The sequence below is a fragment of the Dermacentor albipictus genome, chromosome 10 (assembly GCF_038994185.2).
Source record: "Dermacentor albipictus isolate Rhodes 1998 colony chromosome 10, USDA_Dalb.pri_finalv2, whole genome shotgun sequence".
Classification (NCBI taxonomy): domain Eukaryota; kingdom Metazoa; phylum Arthropoda; class Arachnida; order Ixodida; family Ixodidae; genus Dermacentor; species Dermacentor albipictus.
Window position 1 is genome coordinate 8,943,646 of NC_091830.1, and position 12,854 is coordinate 8,956,499.

The window sequence follows — 12,854 nt, forward strand, 5'->3', positions numbered from 1 at the left end:
CTCAACGAGTCTGCCCACGAGGCTGCGCGTGGCTTTACCGACCGCGCTGCCCTTGGATCGGGCGACTCTCTCCCCGGACACAGAGGCGCTCCTATCACGCACAATGAACTTACTAAATTATTTTACTTAGAGAGAAGGGTTTTCCCGCCGCTTCATTCTAAGCTAAGCAGGCCGCAGGCGGTCACGCTCAGACTCTTGCAAACGAACTCCTACCCAAATCCGGCGTCCCTTAACAACATATATCCCGAGATTTATCGGAATTATTATTGCGTTGTCTGTGGTGAGGTTGCTACTTTGCCTGATATGCTCTGGGAATGCGGGTCGCTGGGCCCAAAGTTCACCAAGGAAGAGTGGGAGGCGCTCCTGCTAAGTCCCGTCTTTGAGGACCAAATCCCGGCCGTCCAGCGCATCCGCGATCCGGCCGGCAGACTAGATCTGTCAGTCCCGTCGTGGGATTAGCCGGGTGCGCATTTTATCGCGTTTTGCTGGACCCAATAAAAATTTATTCACTCACTCACTCACTCATCCGCCCAAATGTAGCATGAAGGTTCAATGGGCTTCCATAGCAGCGTCGTGCTAAATTCTGACGAATTACAATTTTCCGTTTCATGACACTTCCTCCACCTCGCGGGATTCCGCATAAGTGATTTCCCACATTCAGTGTCCCTGGGCTTCGAGTTGTCGATTAATTCTCCCTCGCAATGCGATCTGCTAGCCTCCTGGTTAGCTGAGATGGCAGAGAGACCGGCCCTGTAAAAGCGTTGGTACCGTGTTCGAATCGCGGAACGGGATGAATTTTTCTTAACCTGCGACGCTTTCTTTCTGAGAAACCCGTTGGGTTGTACATTGCAGTTTCGTGCTACATTGGGGTGGATGGCAATTTTCCATTTCATGATCTCACATCTCGATCGGGGTAAGATGCTGCAACAGAAAAGGGCCTCTGAACATGAGTCAGTATAGTCATTCACGCCGTACGCTAACCACACTAATTTCACAGACGTAAGGTAGACGGTTCGTGAATGACGAAGGGTATGCGAGTGGACGGACGTTAATACAAACGGGAGTCGATGCCTGAGATATTAATTGGCCATAAGTATCAACGCGCAAGGCGACTGTAGGTGAACGTGCGCTATGTATGTGAGTGGTAGTTGAGGCGAGAGGGAATTGGTGCCAGCACGTGTCGCAGAAGCGACATATATATATATATATATATATATATATGAAGGCGAGTGAATGTATCGGTGAGCATCGGTAGGAACGTGAGTGACTTTCGACGAGTGCGAATGATACGATTGAGCGCATGTTCTACATAAATACTGGTGAGGGGACCTGCGCTTCAGGGAGTGAGTGGCGCGAACCGTCTGATCTCGGAGGCCATGCTCAAAGACTTGGGTTGACTGATTTCACTGTCTGTAGGAAGCGAGCAAGCGGATGCCAAACGTCACTGAACTACGCGGGCCAAAAGTTATGTAGTACTGCTGCAAAATCTGAGCAAAAATAAGTCGGTAGCCGCGCAACATCTTCTATTAGAGTTGTCAGGATAAAAAAAACGCAAAATATACTGTGCAGAAAGCCTCACAATGTTCTTTTAATGATACCGTCGTCATGACAATATCTACAACATGGTCGAGGAAATAAACTATACGAGAAGAGACCGTAACAGTACGCAGCCAGCATTCGCAAGCCAACTCGCCGTGAAACCATCGCCTTCGTTTTTTTTTTTTCACCAGAAAGTCGACCCCAACACGTGACTTTGCACTCGGCCCAGTAAGATAGGTTGTTACCGATGTGATTCGACGACCACTCCTGATGTGCGCAGTTTCTCCCGAGGAGGGAAAGAGATAAGAAGAAGGCAGGGAGGTTAACCAGAATCACGTCCGGTTGGCTACCCTACACAGGGGGAATGGGAAAGGGGGAAAACAAAGATAACAGGGAGAGAGAGGAGGGAAGGAAATTGTAGTGAGTTCGATGACGTGTGTGGCCTTACAGAAATTGCATTGGTAGTCACAAATGGACGCACAAGCCCGTCATCCTTAAGAAACACAAAAGTGCCTTCACTGCTTTATGGGCCGACGGGCGATGGGGGCGGTGTTCCAGCAGCACCTGCACAGAAAGCGGCCGATTGTCCAGTTTTTGGAAAGCTTTGGCAAGTTCTTGTCTCTCTAGGTCATATCTTGGACAATGGCACAGCAGGTGGTCGATGTTTTCTTCGGAGCCACAGACCTCGCATGCTGCACTGTCAGTCACTCCAATTAATGTAGAGTATGCCTTTGTGAAGGCCACTCCTAACCAAAGGCGACAGAGAAGCGTAGCTTCACGTCGAGGAAATCCGGGTGGAGGTCGGAGCTGCAGGGAGGGGTTTAGTCGATGTAGTCGTGTCAGTCGTAAGTTTTGCGAGTTCCACTCGGTCACTGTGAGGCTACGTGCCAGGTGTCGAAGCTGCCTTGCAGCGTCAGTCCTTGAAAGCGGAATCGGAACGCTGTGCTCTTCTTGATGAGCTGTGCGAGCAGCGTTATCGGCGCAATCATTGCCACTGATTCCACAGTGGCCAGGCACCCACTGAAAAACGACTTCGTGGCCTTTTTGTTGGACGTCATGGTGAAGTTTCACGACTTCGTATGTCAATTGGTCATGACATCCGTGTCGGAGAACTGACTGCGTGCACTGTAATGCCGGTTTGGAATCACAGAACACAGCCCATTTTCTGGGTCTTTCCGAATCAATGAATTCCAGGGCTCGACGCAGGGCCGTTAGTTCTGCCGCCGTTGAGGTCGTGACATGCGATGTCTTGAACCGCAGTGTCATTCCTCGCGTTGGTACCACCACGGCACCACCGGAACTGCATGACGTAGTTGATCCATCGGTATAGATGTGCACGTGGTTGCTGTACTTTTCATGCAAAAGAAGTAAGGTCAACTGTTTTAGAGCAGAGGCCGGTAAATCTGTCTTCTTCTGTAGTCCTGGAATCATTAGATGTACTTGTGGACGGCTCAAACACCACGGAGGAAACGCTGGCTTGGCCGCAGGTGCGTACCCTGACGTAAACGACGCACGATGTGCACTGACAATGCCGCTAAATGTCGAGCAGGGCCTTGCAGCTGTGAGGCTCGCCAAGTGGTGCGAAGGGGTCCTGGCATTATGCCTGAGATGCATGCGCATTGTCTCAACGGTAATGTGCGTAGTGATTGGGTAGTCCTGCGCAAGGGCAATGGTTTCAGCAGTTGATGCACTGCGTGGTAACCCAAGACATATCTTAAGGGCTTTGGCTTGAATACACTGTATCGCACGCAGGTTAGACTTGCAGGTGTTGGATATTGCAGGCAGGCTGTATCTCAGGAATCCAATGAACAACGCCATGTACAGCTGTAACATAGCGTGTACAGATACTCCCCAACTTTTTCCTGCAAGGAAGCTGAACAGGTGACAGATAGCAGTCAGCCGCTTTTTTACGTAATTGACATGCGGAGTCCAAGACAGGTCTCTGTCAATTACGACTCCCAAGAATCTGTGAGTTCTGCTGTATGGTATAAGTTGTCCGTTAATAGATACGCCGTAACCAGACATTGGCTTCCTCGTGAATGCCACCATTGCGCACTTTCCGCATGAAATTTCAAGTCCTTGTTCACGAAGGTAGCAAGATGTCATTGTGGCAGCCTTCTGAAGCCGAGCGCGAAGCTGAAGTCGTGTCACGCTTGATGTCCAAATGCAGATGTCGTCCGCATAGATGGAAAGGCGTACGGTGCTTGGCAGGTTGTCAACTAATCCACAGAGGGTGAGATTGAAAAGAGTCGGGCTAAGCACTCCGCCTTGAGGGACTCCTCGGCTGCTGTAATGCTCGGATGTCGGGCCATTTTCTGTGTCTACATAGAATGGTCTCCTCTGTAAGTAGCTGCACACCCACATATACATCTTACCACCAAGTCCGACGGCTTCTAACGTGCTAAGGATGGCTTCATGGGTGACATTATCATAAGCCCCTTTAACGTCTAGAAACAGAGCAGCAGATAGTCGCTTACGGGCCTTTTGGTGTTGCACAAATGTTATCAAGTCAACAACGTTGTCTGTTGACGAACGGCCACGTCTGAAGCCGGACATAGCATCTGGGTAGATTTCATAGTACTCTAAGTACCATTCCAGACGTGTTAAAATCATTCTTTCCATTGTTTTTCCGACACAGCTGGCAAGTGCTATCGGACGGTATGAGGAAATGTCCAGGGGCGACTTGCCAGCTTTCAGAAGTGGAATGAGGCGAGTTGACTTCCATTCTTGCGGAACCGTACCCGTCTGCCAGGAGTCGTTGTACAGGAGCAAGAGTGCCTTCCGAGCGTGGTCTCCTAGCTGACACAGGGCACGGTATGTAATGCCGTCAGGTCCTGGCGCTGAAGAACGCCTGCACAAAGCCAGCGCAGCGTCTAGTTCTTCCATAGAAAAAGGGCATTCCATGCGGGGATCACGTGAGAACGGTGGATGGTCGAGCGTTCCCGTACCTGTTCTATCGGAATTTGCTTCGCCAGCAATCTTTCTGCAGAAGGATTCAGCGACATCAATATCTCTACATTGTAGATGGAGTGCCAGAGATTTGAACGGGTGACGCTGACCAACGGTTGTGCGAAGGCCACGAACAGTCCTCCATATAAGCGACAAAGGTTTTCGCGGACTCGCAAAAGGATACCCATTGTCGCGAAGCCAGCTTGTTCATGTGACGCTGTATTTTCTTTTGTGTTCGTCTAGCCAATCTCAAATCATAATTGGACTTCGTGCGTCTATATCTTCGTTCCGCACGACGGCGAATCGCTCGAAGTTTCGCTAGTTCGATGTCGAAATCGGTGCGGGAAGAACTCTTCGAAAGCAAATGCGTGGTTGTCTGTATGGCATCCTTTATCGCGCCCTGTAGGTCATAGGAGGTGCCGTCCCGACAAAAGTCTTCCATTATTGTTTTGTATTTAGGCCAATCGGTGCACTGGACGGTTCTGGAAGACTTGGAGATAGTCAAACCTTCGATCTTCAAATAGGTGGGGATGTGGTCACTACCCCGCGTTTCTAAATCCGAAAACCAGTGCACTCTTCTCGAAAGCGAACGTGAAACGAAGGTAAGGTCCAAGCAGCTACTATACGCTGATCCACGCAGATAAGTAGGGCTTCCATCGTTTGACAGGCAAAATTCCAGTTCATAGGCAAAGGACACCAACGTTCTGCCTCTAGAGTTCACTTTGGAGCTTCCCCATAGGTAATGGTGGGCGTTAAAGTCCCCAGTGAGCACCCACGGCTGTGGAGTCGATGTCAATATTCCCCGTAAGCGCTCACAATCTAGACGGCTTGTTGGAGATAAATAAGCTGCAAGAATTGTGAACGTGAGCTTTTTCTTCTTCACTGTTAAGCAAACGTATTGATTTGCTTCGTCAGGAGGCACTGTGTGATGTACAGTGCTCACGGAATGAAATGGGACACGGAGCATTCAGTAGAACCCTACTTATGTGCAAAGTACGCGAGAGCACCTTGTCATGTCGCTAGGAATTTGGTCACCAAAGGTGACGAGGACTCTGATGTCAGTGTACGCGCCAGAATTACGTCGATGTGACACGAACTGCAGCCGGTTGAAACGAAAGTATGCGCATTACTTAGCCCTAAATTGACGCGTTTCATTCCGTGAGCACTGTACATAAGTCAAGTCACGGCGTATAAACACAACGACCTTGCTGCATTCTCCGTGGGCAGAGGACATAAAGCACTCATATCCGGACAGCCTGATGGGAGCTGTCAGGTTGGGCTCGCAAATCACGATAATGGGGAATTGGTGCGTAAATACAAACTGCCTGAAGTCGGACATGCGTGACTTAAGCCCTCTGGCGTTCCACTGAAAGACAGATGCATTCTTGACCTCCTCTTGAAACGACGGCAATTTTCGGGCCGTGGTTTTACCCTAGAGGCGCAAGCACCGGACTCAAGGTGTCCAGCACCTGCAGTGCGCTCTGTGCCGACGGGGTTTTCATGCTGCTCAGAAGAATGCGCATGGCGTCCATAAGTGACTTCAGCATCACTATGACTTGGCGATCCTCAGTCGTCGTCGCATCCTCGGTTCGTGAGGTCATTGAGGACGGCGCAATTTGATGTGACTCGGATCCAGGTTGTGCTCGTGGAAGTGTTGGCCATTCTTCAGAAGGTGCGAGTCTTGCCCCTTTCTTCGTTTTCGCAGTGTCTGTTTTGTGGAAGTCGGCGTTGATACGGTAGCCGCTTTGCCGGAAGATGATGGTGTATATCTTTCAGTCGATGTTACTCTTCGTGATGCTCTTCGATGGCGATGTCGTCGTCGCCTGATAGTAGCGGCAGCCTCTCTGTGTGTTGAATGGTCCCGTACCATACGTTTGAGCACTGCTCGCTCGTTCCTCACCCGCGGGCAATCATTGGATGAGGCGTCATGAGTACCATGGCAGTTAGGGCACTTCAACACAGTTGCGCGGCAGGCATCTGCTGAATGAGATTCAGCGCACCGTGGGCACACGAGGTTATTCCTGCAGACACCTTTTACGTGTCCCATCTTGCAGCATTTGTAGCACTGCAGGGGCTTCGGTACGTATGGGCGGACTGGATGGCGGACGTGGCCAACTTTGACGTGTGAGGGAAGGCTGTCTCCCTCAAACCACAGCTTCAGGCATCGTGTGTTGCCAAGTCTTGTGATGTGCGTGATAAGAGTGCCTTCGGTAGTTGGCTTTATTAATATAGGGAAGTCGTCGGTTGGTATAGAAATATCGACATCATAAATGACGCCGACAGTGCCATTGCATCCTGTAGGTATCATGGATCGAACTTGTACTTTGTCGATCTCCGTTACGTGCCGTAGGCTTTGCAGTGCACTACGGTGTAGAACATCTACTGCTAGGACATTCTTCCGTGAGTTTATTCTCACGTCCTTGATCTCGTTTGGTGCGATTCCCTCAAGAAAAGCAGAAAGGACCTGCCTGTTTAGGAGTCGCAGATTGGACACTGGGTCCACAGGCATGAAGAGCATGGTGTACGGCCAGCGCTGTGGTGTTGTCTTCACGGTGGAGACACTTGGCGACGATGACCTCCGTAGCAGTCTTCTTTTTGTGGTTCGGCTCATGACAAGTGTGAAATCGTCGTCCGACGAGTCGACGCTGTCCGAGTACAACTCGGTTGCCTCGCTGTCCGTGTCACTTGACGCATTGCCACGTTTCCTGGACGCGACACCGCGTGATGGCTTGACTCCAGGAAGGTCTTCGAGGGCTTCTTCATCCATTGCCGCAACAAGGGAGCGGCAGCTCCAAGAGTTTGAAAATAAACAAAGCGAGACAAAGGTACAAGCGTTCTATGGTAGAAACACTTCGTCGTCGTCCCACCAGTTGTCTTGTCTTGTCTTGTGGCCTCGAGAGTGGCGCGTACCCACTATGGGGGATTGGCCAAGAAGCAGGCGTTCTCCCGAAATGCTTGTGAACAGTCTAGAGATCAGTTCCTGTGAAACATACAATATATGGGTCGTTCATTGTACATTTATCGTCTTTGTTAAATTAAATAATGGGGTTTTACGTGCAAGAACCACGATCTAATTATGAGGCACGCCGTAGTAGAGGGATCCGGAAATTTGGACTACCTGAGGTTCTTTAACTTTCACCTAAATCTAAGTACACGGGTGTTTTCGCATTTCACCCCCATCGAAATGCGGCCGCCGTGGCCGGGATTCGATCCCGCGACCTCGTGTTTAGCAGCCCAACGCCATAGCCACTAAGCAACCACGGCTGGTCTCGTCTTCATTGTGGAGTGCGAGGGCGGCCGCTGCATGTTGCTGTTGCGCCCGTTGTCTTTTAGACAGAGCGTGCGCCGAGCGCGCCTATGGTGCGCTAGATCCCTAGAAATGAAATTACGGTTGGAGTTTGGCGTACCGAAACTGGCACAGAAGGGTAATATAGGAGGGACGCCGTAATTGAAGGTACCGGAGTAATTCTGACCACCAGATGTTCTTCAACGCATGCATGCCATGCACGGTCCAGGTGGACATTATTTGCACGAGAAATCAAAACACATGATACTAACTGTCGCAAACTCTCTAATTCACCTTTTTAAATGATTGCTTAGCGGAATGTATTGCAACTTACGAATTACAGTCGGTGAATTTGCATGGTATACCCGCTTGAAAATATTTCTGTGGATGGCATGGGATCTTCTAGATATTCATTGCCAAAGTGCACGACGAGATACATCAGGGTTGTAGTTACTTTTGTCTTGCAATGCATAAAAGAGCCCATTGTGAAAAAATTGACCGCCCTTTCAGTACTCTGAAGAGGGTTGCAGGCTAAGCTCGGGATCCGTGGCTCTTCGTTGTGGTAACGCCTCGGCTTCGCGCTCCCTCACGGCGAGGTCGGTACGTCGACGACGAACCCTTTCGCGACTGAGTTCCGGGCGGCGTTCAACAAACGTCGCCTGTTCTTCGGCCGAACGCCCGACGCGCGGACCGCTTCCGCTGCTGTTCCTTCAACGCAGCCTGCTCTTCGGCAGAACGAACCGAACGCAACCTCCCCATCTAACTGCCCGGCCTGAACTGGCGGGAAACGGCGGGCGCAACGGAGAGCGAACACGCGATCACACCCTTTCCCTCCTCCGGAAGGAGAGGACGCCTGTGATTGGGCATCTACTTCTCCATGTATATAAAGCCCTGCTTTAGAGGTCGCGTATGATGAACCGACAGTGGCTGAATCGGTTAGCGTGGTGGTCTCGCAACCCTGAGGTCGGTGGCTCGAATCCGCAGCCCGCCAAGTATCTTTCGTTTTCGTGCGGCTGGAGTTTTTTCGCACGGCAACACCGACGCCGACACGAGCGAGGCAATACAAGCTTCGCTTGAAAAAGTAAATGGAATAACAGTGCGCCTTTACCGCCACCTTGATGGCGCGCACTTCGAAACCCATGCAATCCTCAAAATTTGTCTATCTATCTATCAAATTCTATCTATCTATCTAAATTCTATCTATCAATCAAATTCTATCTGGCTTCAATTGTACCGGATTACGCCTCTCCCTCGTTCTTCCCTTCCTCCACGGTCCACAAATGAAATAGGCAGTAAGCACATTGCTCTTGTAACTTGTGGGCGATTCGCTGTCCACCTCACTCGAACTCCATCCCACGTGACCGGCTTCGCGCGTACAATTTGAAAACAACGCGCGGGGCAGAGAAGAACGAACGTGACAGCTTTCGTGTGAGGGGGAAGCTCGCGGTGCCCTACACGGACTAGTTCTTAACTTCACCAGTCCTTAACTCTCTCTCTCTCTCTCCAATGTGGAGAGAACAGCCACGTTCACGAATGCAATATACGGCACCTCCGCGCTGTTGCGACACACACGCGCGCGTATACATGGGCGGCAGTGCACGGAAGGGCAGCGCGTGGTACCGTGTTTTCCGAAATATACACGCCAGTGTGCTGCAGCGATTCGTTTCGCTCGATTCTGTTGCTTTCTCGACATCCACCCCTCACGACTGGCCGATAGTTGCGATCGTTGCTTGGACCATTGACGAATCGCAAAAAAAGGAATATATAATTGGAAAAACTGAATTGGTACGTTATTTCCGCCATATTTTCCGGACTGTACGCGTGCCCGGAAATGCGATATACCTGCGGCGGCGAAGAAACTGGAAGAACACCGTCGGTGGAAGGATTGCCATCGACAGTGCTCTAAACCAGCTAGCCGGACGACCTCTCTAGTTGGACAAGATCTTGGGACGATCGATGCATGGTCTCGCGTACCACAGCTTCAGAAGGCCACGAGAACGCTGCCTCGATTTGTGGTGGACCCCGAATTGCGCAGCCGTCTCCGATGCAGTGCAGATAATTTTAACAGCATCGGTGACATCAACGCTGGACTTTCTCTTCTTCTCTTCTTTTTTTCACTCCCCTTCACTTCCATGCAGGGTACAGCTAACTGGGATCAGTCCTGGTAACCTCCCTACATTTCACTTACCATTCTCTCTCTCTCTCTTTGTCTGTTCACGCCCTTGAAATTTGAAATTCCATGCTCGAAATAAAAGCTATAAAACACTGCAAAGTTTTAAGCGCTCCATTGGAATCACGATTATCACGACGCGCGACCTGTCCACGGACGCAAGCAACAAAGCGTATTCTTTTCGTTTGTTTGCTGGCTTGCTTGCTTGCCTTCAGAAATTCGGAGTGGGACAAGCCTTTATACTATCTCACCAACTCCGTGCAAAGCATCGAAAGCTACGCATCACATTAGCCAGCAAAAAGTGATTTGGCATGTTCCAGTATTCGAAACGTTGGAATCACGAATCAAATAGCGCCCTATTCAATTCGGAACCTGAATCCAATAGTCACCATTTGTAAATACGAATATTTAAAGACGCCAGCTTTGAGCAATCAAACGTGCAGTTGTAGCAGAAGTACGATAAGTGTAATCCCCGCAGACATGTATATAATTTAGGCATAAACCATGAGAACTTGCGTAGTGGAACAAGCTACGTGGCTCAGGAAGAAAGACTTGACCGGCTACGCAGCAATCAATCGCACTCTCTTAAGAAGCCTGTGGATACGAACAAACTACTCACGTGTCTCAAATGCTCCATTTGTGCGTCATAACGTAGCATCACTTCATAGCATCACTTCATAGCATGTAATGTGATGACACAGACTTGCTAACATTATGAATCGTATAATGTGAACATCGTTTTACACATGTCTCTTCTTTATTCGAACGCTATTAGAAAATGTTTCGATGTTCGATTCGATTTGCTTCTGGCGCTATTCAATCCGCATTCGACTCAGTCTCAAAAATTACTATGCACACACTCCCATAGAAATGACGCTTCGGTGCTTTTCCAGCACAAAGATCAGAGAGGTGGTTGAGGTGACACGTGAAGTCAAGAGGGCACACGTGAGTCAGCAAGCTATCAATTTATTTTTAAAAAAGGAATAACTTTGTTTAAAAGAAACTATAGGCATGCGCGTCCTTTCTACAAGTACCGGTAGACCGGCACCTTCAACTATAGTGGGGCAAAGGCAACGTTGATCAACGTTTGATACGAATAGTATGATGCTGTTGTGAATTTTTCATTGCTTCGTTTTTTATGGTTGATTGCTCACGGGAAAACCCAGAAACGTATGTGCTAATCTTCTTTTCTTCTTCATTAAAATTGTTAATACCTTACAAAGTGACCTGTAAAATTTTCAACTTGACACACCGAAAATGGCACCAGATTGGAAGAGTGGCGCAATAACTCGCCTATATACCACGCGCATGGGGCGCCAAAACACCTAGAAACGGGGCTGCCGAAGGAGGGCTCACTGTATCGTGGAAAATGCGGCATACTAACGTAGGCGTCTCACTGCGACGACAAGCGGTGCCAACGTCTACAGCAGCACCCCCCTCCCTGCTCGCCTACATTGCTGACTGTCCAGCCGCTAACGCGCTTCGACGAAGAGTGCGACGTTTCGGTATACAGGTGGAAAGCGGCGCTAAGTTCAAGGTCTCTCAGCTCTCGCCCCGAGGGGCGCGTTGACTCAGGCCGGACCGAGGGAGCCTTCCTTGTACGGAGAGAATGCGTGGGGACACCCGACGTGGTACAGACGCGTGTACTCGTGTACGTATGCACACGCGCGCATGCGAAACGGAGATTGCGAGGACGCTGTGGCGTCAAGCGCAGAGTTTCCTACAGTGGGTGGAATTCTGACGCTGTACTCGTTCGCTCTTCAAATGTATGGAAACGACTCGGGATATTCACCCAGCTGTGCAAGACCCCCAGGCAACGTCCACCTGCCAGTAGCGCGGGGGGTGCAAAGCCGATGGAAGCACTAACTGCCTAGCAGCGGAGATACGCAAGATACGTTTAGACTATACTGGGGGCAAAAAAAGCAAGGCAGAGACTGATAGAATCGGAGTCGTTGCAGGTATATCTGGGTAACTGTACAATGTAGACGGAGGTCTTAATGAAGAGAGAAAGATGCTAGTCTGCTATGTATTTATATAATTCCTAATTAGCTCAAGCAAGTTAGGTGACTAGCTATTTGTCGCCATCCCGTTTCGAAGGAGATGTCAATAGACATAATAATAATAAGTAACAGTTTCGCTGGACAGGCTAAGCATTGATATCGATAGCAAACTATTAGACAGCTATACGAAGTAATGTTACTCGTTTTATCGGTTGCATTAAACAGCTGTGTACATTCGCAGGTTGTCACGCGCTCACAGGCAATGACGAACACATGTCACTCAACGACCGCGGACACTCACTGTCAGAACGCTGGAGTGATGAAGAGTGACAGCAACTGCGAGTGTATTCCTCCTCCCCCCCCCCCCCCCCCGCATTCGTGCTGCCCCTCGGTTCAACGCTAACTAGACGCACGAGAACACAGTGCACGCGAAACCATCAGTTACCTTCGGTCAGCTGGCCTTCGAATGCAGCACACTGATTAGATAGTTTTAGATAAGGGGGACGAAAGAGTTGGGGTCCGCTAGCGCTCGCGGCCACGGTACTGCGCATGCGCAGAGCCGTGGTCCCAAGCGCTAGCGGGCCCCAACGAGCTTTAGATTAGGAGACGCAAGCCACTTGCGTACGCAAGAACTAGGGGCAACAGCACAGCGCATGCACAGACACATGCGCAGATCGAGACGTACGGGTCTGCGCATGCGCAGTGCTGTCGCCCCTAGTTCTTGCGTACGCAAGCCGCTTGCGTCGCCTAATCTAAAACTTGCCTCCAAACTGAATTGTGGGGGAAGACGACGAGTGTCTTGAGTTGGTAACAGCCTGAGCAAGCGCCGCACGCCTGAGCCGACGCCGACGACACCGGCTTTTCTGCGACACGAGCTCCTTAACGCTGTCGCGTTAAAATAAAGGCTAGT